Here is a 20,642-nt window from a genome sequence, read left to right as displayed (position 1 = left end):
GCTTTTTTCTTTTTGCTTATGTGGTGCTGAGGAATCGAACCCAGGGCCTCAGGCATGCAAGGCAAGTGCTCTACCACTGAGCCACCTTCCCAGCCCCCTGTTTTTGTTTTTGTTTGTTTTTGTTGACTTCTTTGTGGTTGCTGTTCAGTTACTGGAGTGTCAGAGAATATTTGGCATTTAATGCTATGCAAAGTGTTGTTCCCATTTGATTGTTGTATACTATATAAGCTTTGGAGCATGACGTGAAGTAATTTAACAACTGGAATAACAGGCATTTGGGACAAAACTAATTTCATAGGAAGACTGATCACAGACACTCAAGTGGTTCATAAACATGTTACCTTGTCATATAAAAGAAAGTTGAAGATCAAGTGATGGGTGGGGGAAAAGCTGCCTGAGGGAGAATGGCCTTCAATTCTGATAGCCCTGAGTTCATGTTTCATAATAATATTATCTGAGCTTCAAATATAGAGAAATAGTTTGATATTTATTCCTCTGTCTCCATCCAATTTTCAAGAAGCCCTCGAATAAGTTCATAAATCTCTGTTTTAATGAGCTATGTTTGGGGTTCTGTGTCTCAGGATCTCTCCTCATTCTAGCAACAGAATGGAAGAACATAGCCTAGCATCAATGGCTCACATCTGTCATCCTAGCTACTCAAGGAGCTGAGATCTGATGATCTTGGGTCAAAGCCAGCCCAGTCAGGAAAATCTGTGAGATTCTTATCTCCAGCTAACCGCAGAAATTGAACTGTGGCTCAAGAGATGGAGGATCCATCTTGAGCCAAGCTCAGGAACTGCACCCAGACCCTGAGTTCGAGTACACAGATAAAAGACACAGGAAAGCATAAAGAAACAAGGCAGAATGTGAAGTAATTCTGCTGATGAGAGTCCATCTTCTCTTCCTAGATCATATGCATATTGGAAGGAATTGTTCTCTCTGCTGGGCTAATCTCTCTATGGTCAGTTGCCTGCAGTGCTTGTTAGGGAAGAGGGAGATTAATCTGGTTCCCATCAGCTTCCTTCACTCCATTCTTGCTTTCCAGCACCTTGCTTCCACTCTACAAATAGTGAAGTCTTCAGCATCAACAGAACAGTGGCATGGTAGAACCCTCCATCTTCTGCCCAGTCCTCTTCTGAGCGGATGACTGAGTATTGCAAAGCCATACTTGCCTTCACTTCTTTTATCTCTTTTTAAATTCTCTTTAAGTAGTTGTACAAAGGAGTTGTCAAATTCAACAAGCAGTTTATGAATACTATTTTTTTCAATGTTATCCTTTTCAACATCCTCACCCATTTAAGTTATTGGAGTCAACATTTCTTTACCCATGCATCATGATCTCTGGATTGTGAACTTCATTTTCTACGGTTTTTTTAAATAGTTCCTTTCTCTGGCCCATTAATTCCATTCTGACACCTTCAAATAAGAGTTTAAAAAGCCAAGAACTTATTTGCTTCTGCCTAGTCATCAGGTCTTTGGGATGATTGATTGATAGAAGGATAGCGCTGTTACGAGGTGCCTGACAGAAATCAGGTTTGTGCTCAAAAAAAAAAAAAATCAGAAGACTGAAAAGAAGGAAGGTGTGTCTGCTTCCTGAGAGGTGGTGGTAAGTGCTTTAGGGAGTGTCAAAGAAGGGTAAACTGAGAAAGGAGAGACCAGGAGAATGTCAAGAGCCAACCACTTTCAAGAACATTAATGTTATTTTACATCATTGTAAATAAAACTTCAATTATTACAGAACGCCTTCCAACTGCAATGCGATTCAATGCCCATTTGCAATTTAGGAATGAAACAAAATGTAATTAAACAAGAGAAGCTTCATTCTGGATAGCAGGAAGTATTTTCTGAGGTTGTTGATGCTTCCTATTAACATTTAGGGAGAAAAACAAACAAGACCTGACAATCTCCTTCGACAGATGCACTAAGGGAGATGGATGTGACATTACATTTTGGGTTTTGTGGTGGCTGCTGTTTGGGATGAATGTAAATGCATTTGTCTGTGACTGATGTCTTAAACTTTTACTATTCAGTGAGAGTAGATTTCATGGTAAGACAGAACCAGTCTTATGTAACCACTTCAATTGCTTGATCTTATTCTTCTCATTGTAACTGCACTGTGCGGAGATGCTAGTTGAAACAAGCCTCTTAATGTTAGAACTACAGCAACAATGCTCTGCAAGGGTCAATTCCATGATTCTGGGTCTGGATCACTGAGCAATGTAGAGCAGGTGCTCTGAAAGGAGACGGAAGTGGAGAGTTGGTTTGAGAAATGCTTCCAAGGGTTGTATTTATGAGATGATGGAGGAATATTTGAGCAAAAAGAAAAGCTGAAGTAAAATCAAGTCTCAATGGAAGTCTCTAAAATTCTTCAGGGACTGAAACTCTTCCAGGACCTATAGAGTGGTACTGTGTAGCTATACAAATTTGATTGGAGGATTTTGGACCTTCACAACTCCATAACAGCCAATCACAGTCTTTGGATGAGACAATGGCTTGAAGAAAACAGAATGATGAGTTTGCTGTTAGCCATCACCAGGAGGGGATGGCTAATGAAGATTTCAGTAATGTAAAGGAATTTGGGTAGGGTACCAACATCTACCATATTCTCTTTAGAAAACCAAAGTCAGAAAAGAGAAATTAAAATGCCGGTAGAACAAAACATTTCAAAAATGGAATTATAGACTTTTACCTTTTCCAAGAGGCCATATTCCATATATTCTCATTATTTTAAATTCTAATGTATTTTTAAATGACACATAACTATTACATGTGGTTATAACAAAACGCTGAAACAAGAATACAGGTTGACCTGTTGTAACAATGAGACGTACAAAACACTACGTTGAAAACGAACTTTACAAGTTTGGGGGGTAGAGTGAGGGAGGTGGGGATGGAAGGGATAGTGGAGGAAAAACAAAACAGGGGGTAACAATGTTCAATAGGAAATGTACTCATTACCATACTCATATGGCTGTAATTCCTCTATACAGTATCTTTACAATAAAAAAGTACTACATGTTAAAGTCCAAGATAAGGACTCAAATATTTTTTCTTTCTTGCTATTGTTTCTAACATATTTATAAGATGATTTCTTTGTTGCTTTGTTTGTCCCTTCCCCACAGTATTATCCCTGTTTTCACTGTATTTGATGTTGGTATAATTTGTGGAGGGGAAGGGAAAAAAAAAACAAATTGTTTAAATAGCTATACAGGTGGACCTATTGCAACAATGAAATGTACAAGATGTTATGTTGAAAATGAACTTTACAACTTTGGCATGAGGTTGGGGAGGGGCCGGGGGGAGGGAGATGGGAAGGGATGAGAAGGGGAAGCAAAGGAGGAGGCAACAATGCTTGAGAAGAAATGTACTCATTATCTTGCCCATGTAATTGTAACCCCTCTGTATGGTATTTTCACCAAAAAAAGGACTACATGATACTTCAATCATATACATTTACTGTGCATAATGTTCAAATTTCTTCAAATATGTAACAAATTTGTTTGTGATGAAAGAGTTCCATAGTTTCTTCTTATCTTTTTCCTTTGCTTTTCTTTCTTTTTCTTCCTTCCTTCCTTCCTTTCTTTCTTTCCTTTCCTTCTTTCTTTTCTTTCTTTCTCTTTTGTTCTTTCTTTCTTTCATTGGTTCCTTCCTTCCTTCTTCCTTCCTCTTTTCTGTCCTCATCCTCCTCCTCTTCCTCCTCCACCTCCTCCTGTTCTTCTTTTTTTTTTTTTTTTGCTTATGTGGTGCTGAGGAATCGAACCCAGGGCCTCAGGCATGCAAGGCAAGCGCTCTACCACTGAGCCAACTTCCCAACCCCCTCCTGTTCTTCTTTTCCTCCTCTTTCTTCTTCTTTTGTGCTGGTCCTGGGGCTTGAATTCATGGCCTAGGTACTGTCTCTGAGCTTTTATGACCAAGGATACCACTCTATCACTTAAGCCACAGTGCCACTTCCAGCTTTTGGCTAGTTAACTAGAGGTAAGAATCTCACAAGCCCAATCTGGTTTTGAACTGTCATCCTTAGATCTCAGCCTCCTAAGGATTATAGGCATGAGGCATGGGCATCCAGCTTCTTCTTTTTTCATGGAATATACAATATCTTTATTTATCCTACCATGCAGCAGAACCTAAGTACTTAGTTCTCCTGCCAGCTAAGTACAGATTAACCCATATTTACCTATCCAATCTTGTGAATGAGGGCAGTCCAGAGACCTCCAACATGGTTTTCCTTGAAATAACACTAATGAAATCTTTACCGGGGTGAAGGGTGATAACAGCAAGACTTCATAGTATCAATTTCTTGTGGTGTTACATTGGAATAGTTGAGAATGCTGATACATTGACACAAAGCTCTATGGGTCCTTCACTTTGTTGAGATTGGGGTCTCACTCCACAGTTCAGGCTGGCCTACAACTCCTCACCCTCCTGCCTGTACCCCGCATTGTAGTCTTGTACCATCATGCCTGATTCAGATTATTATTCTTAAATTAATGAAAAACCGATACCAATTTTTTGCCCATACCAAATGGTAAAGAGCTTTACTTTCCATTAGCAATATAAACCCACCACTCAAAACTCCAAGTATTTAAAGAAAAAACAATCTAGGGCTGGGGATGTGGCTTAGTGGTAGAATGCTTGCCTAGCATGCACGAAGCCCTGGGTTTGATTCCTCAGTACCACATACACAGAAAAAGCTGGAAGTGGTGCTGTGGTTCAAGTGGTAGAGAGTCAGCCTTGAGCAAAAGGGACAGCTCCAGGACTATCAAAAGAAAAGGAAAAAAAGACTATACATAGAGCGCAATTTGAACAAGGAAGTACAGAACCTTTAATAGCATCCAAGAGTTGTCTTAAGGGTCTTTAAGAGTGAGACTATTATGTATTGTGAGATCTGCCATTTACATGTCAGGATGCTCTCTACTTCATAGATAAGGATAGAGCTAGCCATCTCTCTGAATCATAGAAACCAAAAATATCTCTAAATAATCCTGTCAATGGAAGGGAAAAATATCTTCATATTGGCAAAATACTGCAATTACCTCTCAATGAAGTTAAGATTACCTCCTACTTTGGCTTGCCTAAGGCTATTTCTCTACATGTAAGAATCCCAGTGCTAGAAGAAGCAGGAAGATCTCAGGCAAAGAGCTCCAGTTAGTCACACTAATTGGGCTCTGCTTCATGTTATTATGCCCACTTAAGTAATAATGCAGCAATGTTGCCTAGCAAGAATTTTTTCTAATACCTGAAATCATCCTCTAATTTCTTCATGATAGTGTTGTGATGATAAGCCACCAAAAAGCAGTAAATTTAATGTACTTTTAGCAAATCTGGTAAAAGTTATTTCACTAAAACTTGCCCATATGTGAAATGGTTTATATGAGTTTTTACTTGCAATAGAACCATGAAATTCATCTAAATAAAATGGAATTTTCTTTTTAAAAGTCATAGGAGAGAGTGATTCTCAGAAATAAATTTAACATTCAAAATCCAAACACTTCAATAAAATTAAAAGCCCAGTGATTTATAATTACATTTTCAGCTAAGGTATCTCAAAAAATGCATGTTTATCCAATCCACTCATTTGTTTCAGTAAATTAAAAAAAAAAAAGTTGAAGAAAAAAATGATTAACTCAAGGGCACAAAGCTAGCATTATGCACTCAATATGTAGGCATTCTAAATATAGTAATGCAAACTAATTGAAAATTTACTAGTGTGAGCAAAAGTAGGTTAAATGTCGTTCTCACAGAAAACTCATTGTTTGATCACTGAACAAATACTTGCTGAGATCCTACTGTTTACAACAAATGCTGTTATGTGTTGGGAGAAAAAGTTCAGTGCTATCTCAACAGGACAGTAAAAATGATGGCCATCAGTCATTCACTGATTACCATTCATTCAGATACAAACAAATAAGTATTAGTAATAGTAAATACAATTATTCGTATCATTCACTTCTATGAATTTGTATTTGTTCTCAATATTGCTACAAATGCTAGAGTACATAAAAACACCGTTCATATTTTCCAGAGCATATTATTTATTTAGCTATTATGTATATGTGTATGTGTGCATATATAAATGTATAATTTGTGCCTATGATTTGGTATATAGGTTTTCAGAGTTGTATTGTTTGCAGGTGATGAGGTTAAAAGTTAGTTCTTAGCTGGAAAGATTATTTTTTAACTCTCATTGATCTATGGTAAAATGCCTTACTTTTATGATCTTTTAATCAAAATCAACTTGTATATTATGGGAAACTTTTATTTCTACATTTATAAATACTATAGCAATTTGTAGAATGTGTATGTATAATTGTTTAATTTTTAAATTGCACATTTAAAAAAATTCTGCTTAATTCCAAGACTGCATATTTTTACTTGAGTAAAAATATAGGTTCCCTAGAGATCATTATTAGTGTTAGCTCACTCATGAAAAAATTCTGAAGAAATGACTTATCACATTACAAGTGAAGTTTGTTGAAAGAAACCTGTGTTGGATCGTGACATTTGACATTTTAGAGATTGTCTTATTGGTTTATAGGCAGTGAGAAAAATATAGGCCCTCAAATAACTCATATTTACATGCTATTTTTCCTCTATGGTTTCGTTAAAGACTACATATCCATTTCTTTAACCTGTCAATGGCAGTGGAAATGAGTAGTATGCAAATACAATCCTCAATGAACTATATCACCTCTCTCCTCTTTTGCATCTTTTTTATCTTATCCTTTTTAAATGTAAAGAACTAGAAGCTTTCACTGAACCTTTCGATTTCCTTCTTTATTTTACCGGGGTTTTTTTGGGGGGGAAGTCTGGTCATGGGGCTGAACTCTGGGCCTGGGCGCTGTCCCTCAGCTGTTCAGCTCAAGGCTAGCACTCTACCACTTGAGCCACAGCACCACTTCCGGCTTTTTTAGTTTTGCTTATGTGGTGCTGGAGAATCGAACCCAGGGCCTCCTGCATGCAAGGCAAGTGCTCTACCACTGAGTCACCTTCCCAGCCCCTTACCATTTTTTTAAAATTATATTTTTATTATCTTTAAGTAGTTGCACAAAGAGGTCACTCTTGCTTTTAAAGATTGAAATATTTTAAAATGTATTTGTTTCTTGGGTCTTATCATGTCCCTAAACACAGATTCTTTTCAAATATCTTGGAGAAGCAAGCAAAGTTCTCTGTGTATCTCTGAAATTCTCCCTGAAGATTTTACACAGGAGACAAAGAACAAGTGAACATGAGGGAACAGAAGAGACTGTACCAAAGGAAATGTACTCATTGCCTGACTCATGTAATTGCAATCGCTCTTTATATCATCTCTATAATAACAACAAAGCAAATTAATTATTTAAAAAGCTGAGAGAGAAAGAATAGGTCCTCCTCTGTGGCCCTGCCTTCATAATTCACAGAACATCACTTCAGAATAGATTTATTGGCTGTCCAGGAGAACAGGACACCTTTTATATTGCTTGTCCAACTTTGGATCTATCCATCCACTCCTGTGTACAGAGCAGATATCTTGTTATTGAGTACATACTGACTCTCACATGTTATTATTGTCAAAGTAACTTTTTAAAAGCTTGGAAAAGCTACCTGAATATAATAGTCCAGAGTGTAGAATGTATACTTGAAAAACATTAATTAGATTAAAAAAAAAGCCTCTGGTGAGGGTGGAAGTTTGAGGCAGAAGTCCTTTGTGTCTTGAGTCCTAGCAGATTTTTTGTATATTCTGTATGTCCAATAAATGTCAGCGTATTGAAATGAGGCCCATTTCATGTTTCACTGTGTAGATTTGCATGTATCTTATATCATCTAAACTGCCCAGTGGAGTTTGGGCACTGATCAGAGAAGCTTCTAAATGCCTTTGGAATGTGTATTCCACTTAATGAGTTGTATACTCATACAGATCACAATAAATATGGGTCTGATTTCACTATGAATTCTGGCCTTTACTAACAAAATGAAGATTATCACCTCATTGTCCTTTAGTGTAAAGGTCCTAGGCTTGTAAAATTTACTAGTAGAATTTTCTTTCCAAATCTACAGCTCAAGGAGCATTTGGTTGTAATCTTACCCATTACTCCTTTGGTTCCATGATTAACAAACAGTCAGAAAATTTCCAATTTCAGAGGTTTTCAAGGAAACATGCAAACCTCTTTATTTTCAGCATGTTGTTGATGCAAAAACTCTCGTCATCTTCACATTTTCCCCAAATTCTCAGCATTATTCTGCAGATGGCACCATATGTTCTATTTTATAAACTCTATCTTATTTAGTTAAGGTGTTTTTTGCTTAAATGCAAAGCATAGTCATTACTATTTGAGACCTTTAGAGAAGAGAAAAAGCAGTTTTCTGTCTTTTAAAAAAATTAGAAAGAGAATATAATGACATCTCTATTTAAAAATACAGAAAGGAAAGCGATGGAAAAAAAATCACTCGCTATGAAAGTTCTCTGACTGGATTTTTTTCCCTCTTCTCGAAACATCCCTGCCCCTCTGTCAACCTCCATAGAAGTGTCTGTCCCTGTCAATTGTCTGTCACTGTTAATGTCACTCTTAAAAAAGACTAGCAAACTTTCTGAGTGACATTGTAACTTCAATCAATTTGCATTTCTGCCACAGTGGAAATTATTTTTGAAAACTTCTGCATCCTTCCTGGGCTCTTTGAGGCCTTAATTGCCTAGTATGTCACTGGATCTATTAACTTTCTACACATGGTTCCATTTGCAAAGAAGCCTGACTGAGAATGACGAATACTTCTTTCATAACATAATTTTCTAAAATCTTGTCTGGCATAAATTATTATGGGGTATTGAGAAAAGATATTGACATGGTCTGTTGAAACTTTTTAATATTATAAGCCCTTGGGGGAAATGGCAGAGAATTCTATGGTTGTTACTGTATAGATGTTGAAGTGAAATTGGTTTATAGTCATAGAGTTTTCTTGCTATGATCCTGTAAACCCAAATCTTCACATCACCCTTTTACTTTACAACACTTGAGATTAAAATGTCTAAAATGTGTAGCTTATGATTAAGTACAACTGTACTTATGCTTCAAATATTTCAGGTACTCAATGAATGCCCACTTTCCTTTTTTTAATGCCTCTCTAAGAAAAATAAATATCTATTTTATGTAGCCCAAAACATGAAACCTGAATGCAAATCATGAATGTATCCAGAAAGAGTTTTATTGTTATCTTACTCTGATTAAAAATACTATGCTCATTGCTACTGTATAATGTCACCCTTATCAGACTACATGTGGCATTCATTTTCTGTCTTATTTTCTCTCTCTTTCGTTAATTTTCCTCTGTTTTCCTCCCTCCTTTTGCTTGCCTCCCTCCACCCTCTCCTTTCTCCTTCTATCCTTTTCTTCCTCCCTTTACCCCTTCTTCCTTTCTTTTTCTCTCTCCTTTGTTTTGCTCCTTCCCCTATCTTCCCTTCCTTCTTTCCTTCCATCAATGTATGAGCCTCAGAAAATGGTATTTATTTAAAAATAAAATAAAATAAACAAAATATAATAATCATATAGGTGTGGAATTGCTGGGTCCTATGGAAGTTCTCTGTTTAGTCTTTTCAGGAACCAACATAGTGCTTTCCAGAGTGGCTGATTAAGTTTACATTTTGCTCCCAGGTATTTATCAAATAGAACACAAACAAGGCCACATTAAAGCTACAAGCACAACCATGTTCATTGCAGCATTGTTTACTATAGCCAAGACATGGAACCCACCAGATGCCTCTCAGTGGGCAAATGGAACAAGAAAATGTGGTATATATACTCAATGGAATTCTACTCATCCATCAAAATGAATGAAATTGTACCATTCATAAGAAAATGGAAAGGCATGGAAAAAAATATATTAGGTGAAATATGCCAGACCCAGAGAAATATAGATTGTATGTTTTCCCTCATTTTTGGTACCTAGAATGTCCCTAAAAAATGTACAAGTAAGCATACTAGATGGTAGAAAAAAATACACTGGGACATAACAAATTATACAGGTCTTTAGGCATTCACACACATAGAATCCAAAGAAGGATATACTTAGGAGAGATTCACAAAGGCACAGCAGTTATGTGCATCTGATTGTATAAAATGATATTTATCAAAATGAAGTCCAGGAAATGGAAACATGAGGATTAATTCTTTGTTGCTGTTTTTGTTTTGTTTACCTTTTATCTTGTTTGTTCTTTATTTATATTTGTGAGGGTAAGAGGAGGCTCAGAAATGATGGAACAAAGAGTGAACCGATGCAACAGTGATATTCACTAGACACTATGTTTAAAATGAAATATACCACTTGTGGGTAAGAATGGGAGAAGGCAACTGAGAGAAAACAAGGGAAGGGGTGACTTTGTCCAAAAAAAATGTACTCTCTCTGACATGTGAAACTATAAACCTTCTGTACATCATCTTTATAATAGCAATTAAAAATTCACAAAACAACATAGAGATTGATATTTACATTTGCAGACAAAGAAATACACCCAGAGACAATGAAGACGTTATTCAAGTCCACCAGCTAGAAAATGCCATTGTTGAGAATGTAGGTCCTTTGTAGTCTTTCTTGGCCCCAAGCAGCCTTGCACAGGTATCCCATAATCTATCTGATGGAATGACACTAAGCCTATACTTTTGTTTCCCTCTGAGGAAAGGGCCAATTCCAGGTCTAGTAGCAGCCATCTATTTTCTCATACAAGGTCCTTTAAAAATGTAGGAAGAGCTTTGAGATTAATTTCTTTTAAAGCAAACAAGTTAGTTTTTCTATTGGTGCTATGAAGGGGAAAATAGTCTCACCTATGGTTGATAAAGAATTAAAAAGTGAGGTTAATAATAAAGGCAGAATTAGTAACTGTGTTAGTAATGATCACATTGGAAAAAATGAGCCACTTAGAATAGAAGCCATTCCTGAGAAGTCCATCTAAGTTTTCTCATCTGGCTTGACCACTTTCACCTCCTACTGAACAAATCAATGCATGTCACCCCCCTACCCCTCCCCTTATGTTTGATGAAACTTTTTTTTCTGTGAAAACCAAAGATAAAGGCACGTCATTAAAAAAATCAACTTTCTTCATATGATGTCTCAATGTAGTGTAAATATTGTTACTACACTTTGGTATGGAACAAGCATTGTTTACTTTTACATATGATATCTCTAAAAAAAACTCAAGAGATGACATCAGGCATTATCTACAAAATTCTATATACTAAGTGCTTGTCAATATGAAGGACTCTAAGCTATTTATCATTGATAGTCATATTACAGTTCAGTAATAAGAGTTTGGAGAGGAGTTTTATAGCTCTGGAGAAAGGTAGAAAAAAGTATTGTTTTTTAAACAGTTTCCAGAAAACTTTATCTTAATATTAAGTGCATATCACCACGCTAAATTTGTCAGAAGACCCAATGCTAATGATACAATTGCCACATCAATGGCAGTAAGTCACAATTAGTCTTTCCAAAGCCCTCTGAAGAGGATAATTTTGAAGTTTTTGCTGTCAAATTATCAGTTGTCTCCATTCTGAAGGAGCTCCTATCAAGTATAGACATCTGACTCTTTTTGGCCCATTAAGAGGGACATGTTTGTTGGTTTCAGAGATCACATACAGTCATAGCTTCATATCTGTAACACAATTAAAAACCAGAAAGTCAGGAGAGATGTACACTTGGAAAAATTTCTGCCCAATCCTTTTCCACTGGGAAGACACTAGATATTACCAGTCACACCTCATCTTCCATAATACAAATGCAAGCAGTGCTATGAACTATCGGATTTTACTTATGTCTTAAGGGCAGTGGCCTGTTTGCCTCATCAGACAGTACAAAAATCTTTAGCGAGTGCTCACAGACAAGTTTATCCAAAATGTATTTACTTAACTGAGTTCATCGTGTAGGGCAACTATTTTGGCAGCTGTATACACAAGAATTCGCTAAAAGAAAATCTGACAAATGGAAACATTTTCAGGAAAGGAGCGTGTGTTGTCACTTGCAATTATTGAAGACTAACTAGATGTAATCTACGAATTGCTGGAAGAAATTGGAGCAATCACACTTTGGAACCTAACTGCATGAGAAGGTGTATTTTGGGGGAAATACCCAGTGAAAAAATTAGCATCTAGATCAGTAGTCCTGCAAGTAAAATTTCCAGAAGACCAGTGAGTGCATTATCTGCACGTTTATCAAACAAAATCCTCAAATTCCATTCACAACTTAGCTGAATCACAGATGCTGGGAGATAAGTCTGGGACTCTGTGTGTTATTATGCCTTCCAGGTTCTGAAAGATAGACCTATGAATTCAAAATTTTTGTGCAGCTCCTTTCAAATATGTATGGATGCATTTTAAATCACTCAAGAGTTAACTTAGGGAGGAAGAACAGTTAATGCAAGCATCTAGCAATAGAGCACAAACATTTATTTACTTATTTTTTATTAAAAGAATTTATTGAGTAGTTTCAAAATTTATAGGTTAAACAGAGTTGTATGTACATCCAGACTATATCTATCCTCTGAGATTAATTTTGGACGTATTTGTTAACAAGGACTTAACTATCAGGGGCTTTTAGCTGATGTTATTTCTCAGACATGGCAATTGCTGGCAGGTAGGTGGGAGGTAGATATTAATTCTAATTTACAGAGGAAGAGACAGATGAGGAGACTGAGACATAGATGTATTTAAAATTTCACAAAGTAGTCTCTCAGTGAATAAAAGTAGGGCCTGCAATGTGAGCAGTGGCCTCTCAACTACAGTCTTTTCTCTGAATGATCACTTAGAAATTGTCTGGACACATAGCAGACACCCAATCAGATACACATTATTTATTTTCTTCCTCCTCAAGCCGTCAAGCTAGCTTCCTTTCTCTTCCTACTTTCTTACCTGCTCTGTATTACAGAATAGCATTGAACTGCTTGATTTTCTTTGTAACCCTGATTTGTTGGAGCTAATCAATTTTTTAAAACTAAAAGTAAGAAAGAAAAAATATCCTTTTAACTTAAAAGGGAAAAAAGAAAGAAAATGGAGTATATGATTTCATGGAAAACCTGCTAGGCTTTTAAATTTCACGTAGAGGACACATGAAAATGAAAATCTCAGATCTTATTCTTTACATTACACAATGTCCTGTTATCTTTTCCAGTATTTTGTTTTGCTTTCACCACTGAACTCTTTCATGACTTTAATTTTTGTGTTCATTGTAAAACACAGTCATCAAAATTTCAAAAAAGCTTAACAAAATCAGCTGAGTAGGATTCTAATTGAAAATGATGCCTCTTTTTGCTAATTATTTTTCAGCTAACGGTTGATAGCACTGACCACTACACAGGAACCATGGTACTAGTGCTTAGTCCTGCTGTTCATTTAATAGGCTGTGGTTGGCTTTTGCTTCTCTGTCACTAACAGGTTAGATCTAGGCTCAAAGAATTATTCTGAGTCTGATATGAGAGAGCAGTACAAAAAAAAGAAGAAAAAACACATGTTCCTGGAACAAAGATGAAATTTATCTAGGGTTTACAATGTGTCCTACACTCTCCTACGCACCTGCCACATATAATCTAATTTGATCACTCTGAAACACTACAAGCACTATTATTATTCCCATTCTAAGGAAAGTTAAACAATTTCCCCAAGGCCTGGCAGTAAATGAAAAAGGGAGAAGTTAAACCTAGGCACTTTTTATATCCTAGACTTTTTTTTATCCTAGACTATTATTCTCCCTACTATCTAGACTCCTTGAATATTGTTCTCTACAGAACTCTGTTGCTCTTAATACTTTCCTTCATCTAATTAGTATGTTTGTTGTAAAATGTCTATTCTATGCTACAGAATGCTGAAGGAGCTGAGGATAGAAAGGAGCATATTTATGATCATTTATATCTTAAACAAACTCATACACTTCTTTTCTTTGTGTGTGTGTGTGTGTGTGTGTGTGTGTGTGTGTTTGTGTCCTACGGCTTATTAGCTTCTTTTGCTCAAAACTGGTGCTCTACTACTTGAGCCGCTGCTCCTCTTCCAGCTGTTTTTCAGTAGTTTATTGGAAATAAGGGTCTCACAGACTTTCCTGCCTGGGCTGGTTTTGAACCACAATTCTGATTTCTCAGCCCCGCAAGTAACTAGGGTTACAGGCATGAGACACAAGCTCATAACATGCTTTTTAATATTCTGAAAACATCTTTTCCCACCACAATGTACTAAACTGTAAGCTACAGTTGATGGTGAACTCGTGTGTTCAATCAATATCTTCCCCTTCCCTTCCTTCCTGGACAATTCAGATGAGAATGAGAAAGGTTGGCAAGCTCACACAGAATGAGCCCAAAGGTCTTGTTGTACCAGAAAGTAAACAGGGATTAGTAGATGGCGCAATATTTCTTAAGAAGATTCTTGGAAGAGGTTCTTAACTATCTAAATTTGCACAAATTTCAGAGTCAAAATAACTAATGATGGTCCTAAAATATAATCCACTTAATCAGATAGGAAATAACAAATCTGGACACTTATTTGAAAGGAAAAATGGGTTAGAGATTTTATGAGAATTGGACTACTGGTCCAGTTTCTATAACTCCCCATGGAATACTAATTGTACAGGATATAGTAAAGGGAAAGTATATATGTTTTCAGGGTAAAGCCTGCTAGATTTCTTCAATAGCCTAACAGCTAGGTGAAGCCAAAATCTTCAAAGTATTGAGTAAGGAGAACCTCACCTAATAAAATTAGCACACCATCATGTAATCAGTTCAGTGCCCTGTGAATATGACACCCTTACCTGTTTCTTTAAATAAAGTCCAATGCTCATGATGTCCAAGAAACAGTTTAGGGAATCCCAGGGGAGGGAAGTATGTAGAGGAACTGTTTAGGAAGTTCAGCACTAGGAGAGTATTTTCTTTTATTTTTTAATTGTAAAGGTGACGTTACATATAGAGAGGTTACCCAAGTCAGGTAATTTCCTCATTATATACTTATGTAATCGTAACCTCTCTATTTCTTTTGAACAGTGTTAGTCCCTCCCTCATTTTCCCCAAGTGTTTCCCCTCTATCCCTCCCACCCCCCTCCCACAACAAGTTGTATAGTTTATTTCCAACCTGGCGACTGGTATCACTGATGATACAGTGATTCCCTGACCCTTCTGTAAAGAAAATCAGATAAACTTAGATACAAGACAAAGGGTACTTTCTTAACTTCTAAATATGCCTACTCAGAACAAGAGAGATAAGCTTAAAGATAATCCTTGCTGTGGGACTAGGCAGTACCCTTCCTGGAATGGAAATTCTCCCGTAGAGGAGAAGAGCTGAGTTTCTGGGGATCTCAGGACTGCGTTCACAACTGTAGAAGAGTGAGCCAATGTACTTCCAGTGTTGGGGCTGGCATGAAGAGGGTAAAGGGGTGTCACTGAAATCTCCTTTCCCATTTGGAGTTACGGCTAATGATTGCACTGAAGAGGATAGAGGGCAATGGAAGTAATAGTTGAAAGGAAATTCAATAGGCCAAGGAGAGAGTCACGTACCTCAGAGGGTAAAGGATGGGACCAGAGACCGAATAGGATTGTACTGGGGCTTGCTTAATGCTGGTGCATCTACTAACCAAGAGAGAAATCGTGCTTCTGGTAACATAAAGTCCCCATGTCTTTCCTTCACAGATGTAGACTGGGATAAACTTCTGTAGGGTTTAAACCTATGACTTAAGTGAGAAAGAAGGAACAGAAAAAGAGAAGTAGAAGAGGAGCTGAGATTCCACCCTTTTTCAAATTGACCTAAAAATTTAGGGTCAAGGGTGGGTGTAGTTCAGAGGTAGAACAGTTGTCTAGTGATTTTGCCCGATACTGCAAAGTATTTTTAATGTAGAAAATTAGAACTAAGGACATAGCTCAGTGGTGATGTATAAGGCCCTGGGTTCTATCCACAGGGCTACAAATTAATTAATTATTGTATTTATTGCACACTCATTTGTGAGGACCACTATAACAAAATTCTGTATTTTGTGCTGGAGGAGTCTTAAGCAACAAAACTTTCCTTGCTGCTCTCTGGAGGAGAGAAATCCATGTTCAACAGATTGGCTAAGTTTCTGTCCTGGGCAAGCTGATGTCTGCCTTTTTCATATGTCTTTGTATAATTTTTCCTCTGCATTTTCTATTCCTCATGTCTCTTGTGGGTCAAAATTTCCACTTCTTCCACTGGTGTCTACCAGTGGAATTAGATTAGGGTTCAAGATAATGTCCTTATTTTGGCTTGATCATTTCTTTTTTTTCTTTTTTATAATTTTTTATTTTTTATTCTAAAGATGGTCTATAGAGAAGTTACAGTTACATAAGTAAGATAACAAGTCCATTTCTTGTTAAACATTTTTCTTCCCCCCTGGCTCCTCTCCCCCCCAAGTTGTAAAGTTCATTTCCAATATTGTGTCTTGTGAGTATCATTGTTTCATTGGTTCACGCTTTGTCCTTTGTCTCATCATTTTTCAAATTCCTCTTCCCTTCCTCAGATCAGATAAACATATATACAAGACACAGGGTAGCAAAATCAAAAACAGTGACAACAGGGTATAAACCAAAGGAGAAAGTAAAAGGAGAAAGAAAGAAAAAGGAAATAACTTCACATAGTATATTTAAAAAAACACACACAACCTCTTGTTTCCATATCTTGTAGCTCATTTCAATTGGCATCAATTTATATGGTAATGTGTTCATTGCTATTGAGCTATTGTGATCCTCTTCAAGGATTATCCTAGATTTATACTAATTATTACAAATGAGGGAAACCATGGAGCCTGTATTTCTTGGCGGGTCTAGCTTACTTCACTTAGTATGATTTTTTTCCAAGTCTTTCCATTTTTTTATTTCAATTTTATTTTATTGTAAAGATGTTGTACAGAGAGGTTACAGTTTCATGAGTAAGGTAATGAGTACATTTCTTGTCAAACATTGTTACCCCCTCCTTTGTTTTTCTCCTAATATCCCTTTCTTCCCCCACCTCCCGCACTCCTCTCTCCCCAAAGTTGTAAAGTTTGTTTCCAACATAGTGTCTTGCATTCTTGTCGCAATGGGTCATCCAATGTCCTTGTTTCAGCATTTTGTTATTCCCCCTTCCACTCCCCAAATTAGACAAGCGTATATACAAGATACAGGGTACGAAAATCAAATACAGTGACAACAAGGGATATATCATATGGGGAAGAACATAAAAAAAGAAACAAAAAAATCACACAGTACATTAAAAACAGCAATGACAAAGAAAAACCTCTTGTGTCCATATCTTAGGGTTAATTTTGTTTAGCATCATCTTATATGGTCATATGTACAAAGAATTTTAGCTTTTCTGCTCATCTGATAAGATTATCCCATTTGTCCAACCTTTCTTTGATTTGTTGTGTTTCTGGGTCTCTATTAAGAAAGTTTCAGCCTGTGTCAAGGAGACCTAGGGTTTCTCCTATTCCATCCTGTAATGTTTTCAGAGTATCTGCTTTGACTTGAGGTCTTTGATCCATTTGGAGTTGATTCTGGTGCAGGGTGATATATAAAGTTGATGTTAGGGAAATGAACCCTAAGATATGCATTCACATTTTTTTCATGCGATTGTTTCTAACATATTTATAAGATGATTTTTTTGTTGTTTTGTATGTCCCTCCCTAATGGTATAACCCCCGCTTTCACTGTATTTGATGTTGTTATAATTTGTTGAGAGGAAGGGGAAAAACAAATAATTTAAAAAGGGATACAGGTGGACCCATTGCAATAATGAGATGTAAAAGTCGTTATGTTGAAAACGAACTTTACAATTTTGGTGGTGGGGGGGAGGAGGGTACAATGCTTGATAAGAAATGTATTCATTATCTTGCCCATGTAATTGTAACCCCTCTGTACAGTATTTTCACAATAAAAAATAAAAAAGAACAAGAAAAGATTATCTTTTTTTTTTTTTGGGTCCGGTCATGGGGCCTGAACTCTGGGCCTGGGCACTGTCCCTCAGCTCTTCAGCTCAAAGCTAGCGCTCTACCACTTGAGCCACAGCGCCACTTCCGGCTTTTCTTTTTGCTTATGTGGTGCTAAGGAATCGAACCCAGGGCCTTGAGCATGCAAAGTAAGTGCTCTACCACTGAGCCACCTTCCCAGCCCCCCAAGAAAAGATTATCTTAGACGTATACAAATTATTGCAAATAAGGGAAACCATAGACCCTATGTTTTGTTGGTTCTGGCTTACTTCAATTAATATGATTTTTTCCAAGTCTTTCCATTTCTTTTTTTTTCCTGACCAATGGGGCAATGTTATTCTTTCTGATGGAAGCATAGAATTCCATTGTGTATATATACCACACTTGTTTGATCTATTCATCTACTGAGGGGCATCTGGGTAAACAATTATCAACCAAGAATAGTGTATTCAACTAAACTCTCCTTCATAATGGAGGGACAAATAAAAACCTTCCACAGCAAAGAAAAATTGCAAGAATATATCCCCACCAAACCAGCATTACAAACTATAATTAAAGATGTCCTACACATAGAAAATCAACAAGAGAACTATGAAGGCCAAGAAACAGTCCCCAAACAGAGAAGGGGGGGGGCGGGGAGGAAGGTGTAGTCATGGAGATGGGAGGGCAGGGATGGTAGGGGAAAAACAAAGGATCAGGCAACAATGCTTGATAAGAAATGTACTCATTACCTTGCTCATGTAATTGTAATGGTATTTTCACAATAAAAAAAGAAACTTATTGAAAAGTAAGATAAAATAAAATAAAATACCTAGAATTCAAAAACAACAACAACAAAAAAGGAACCCACACAGCCCCTAAGAAGGAAGATAACATGGCAATAACTACTAAACACTTCTCAATCCTAACAACTCTCAATATTAATGGACTTAACTCTCCAATTAAGTGACATAGATTGTCTAGTTGGATCAAAAAGGAAGATTCTTTTATCTACTACCTTCAAGAGATACACCTTGCCCACAAACATATTCTGAAAGTGAAAGGCTGGAACAAAATGTACTCATTACCTTGCTCATGTAACGTAACACCTCTGTACAGAATTTTTACAATAAAAAATGCACAATAAATATATATATGAATAAATCTTCCATTTCTTCACAAATGAGGAGATGCCATTTTTTTTCTGATGGAAGCATAGAATTCCATTGTGTATATATACCATATTTTCTTGATCCATTCATCTATTGAGGGGCATTTGGGTTGGTTGCATATCTTCATTATGGTAAATAACGCTGCAATGAACGTAGTTGTGAAGTAGCTTTAGTGTAGCCTTGTGATCATTTGGGTAAACATCCAAGAGTTTTTGTTGGTTGTGGGGCTTGGCCTCGGGCCTGGGCTCTGTCCCTGAACTCTTTGATTCAAAGCTAGTACTCTACCACTTAGAGCCACAGAGCCACTTCCAGGATTTTTGTTGTTGTTGTTTTTTATTTGTTTGTTGGAGTGGCTAATTGGAAAAAATCTCATGGATTTTTCTGCCCTGGCTGGCTTGGAACCATGACCTTAGATCTCAGCCTTTTTAGTATCTAAAGTTACATGCTCAGTCACCCACACCTGGCTTTATCACTTCTTTGAAATACAAACATGTTCTGATATCCATGGGGGTTAATACTTTCACAAACCAAAAGTAGAGAGACACAATTCAGCCCTTATCAGGCCACTTTTTATTTTCTCTATGACAGAGTTTGCTAAGTACTTTCTGAATAATGCCATAGTGCCTATCACCTATGATGTGTTCATTAGACATGAGCCAAGTGTTCGATATGCTCTACTTTATGTAAATCCTGTGAAATGTTTAGATAGATTCTCTCCTTGCATTCCATCTATAGAAAAGAAAACAACAGGAACAGAGAAATGTAGCGAAATTTCCAAAATCTCTGAGCTAAGAATAACACTAGTGGAGTTCTGACATTGACAGTAAAGTCAAAGCTGGCTTTGTTTTCTCTCACCACGGTGTGAATGACACAATGATAATCTGTGTCTATATTCGGATTCTACAAATGTCCAAGGATGAGAGATTTCTAAATAAGGTCATGTGCTTTTTGGCTTGCCTCTTCCTAGAGTTTATATGAATATATGTAGAACTCCCTAGGGGAACAAAAAAAGCAAATATGGTTGTCTATGCATAAAAACATGAGTGCTTGCATCTTTAAACAGATGGTTGCATATATACATACATGTATATATTTATACATAAGATTTAGCTGTCTTGTAAAGTGACTAAGTTGTTTTCACAGTGTGGAGCTTGTTCTTATTATTGCTTTTTAATTGAGTGAATTAAAGAGCAACTTAAGTCATTATAAAAGAAAACTATTACCAACATTTATTAAGAATTTTCTAGGTGCCAAGACTTTTGCACCTACATTTTCTTCTATTCCTCCTGCAAGCTTTTGAAGATCAATACTCTGTCCATCAGAATATTGATTTGTACAACTTTGCATGGTAGTGTCTGCCTGTAATCCTAGCACTGGAGGGCCAAGTAGAAAAACAGTAAGTTCCATAGGAACTTAAAGTATAGAGGAAGATCCTGTCCAAAACAAACCAACAAGAATGACTAATTCTTGGAAAAAATTAAGTCTCAAGTGTCTTTATTGTGAATGCTAACTTAATATTCACAGAGACTCTCATGATATGTCAAGTAGGCAGGTTAAGATGCCTTGTTCCTAACCCAGCAGACA

The sequence above is a fragment of the Dipodomys ordii genome, unplaced genomic scaffold, assembly GCF_000151885.1.
Source record: "Dipodomys ordii isolate 6190 unplaced genomic scaffold, Dord_2.0 Scaffold18, whole genome shotgun sequence".
NCBI classification, from domain to species: domain Eukaryota; kingdom Metazoa; phylum Chordata; class Mammalia; order Rodentia; family Heteromyidae; genus Dipodomys; species Dipodomys ordii.
Note: the sequence above shows the minus strand (reverse complement) of the source record.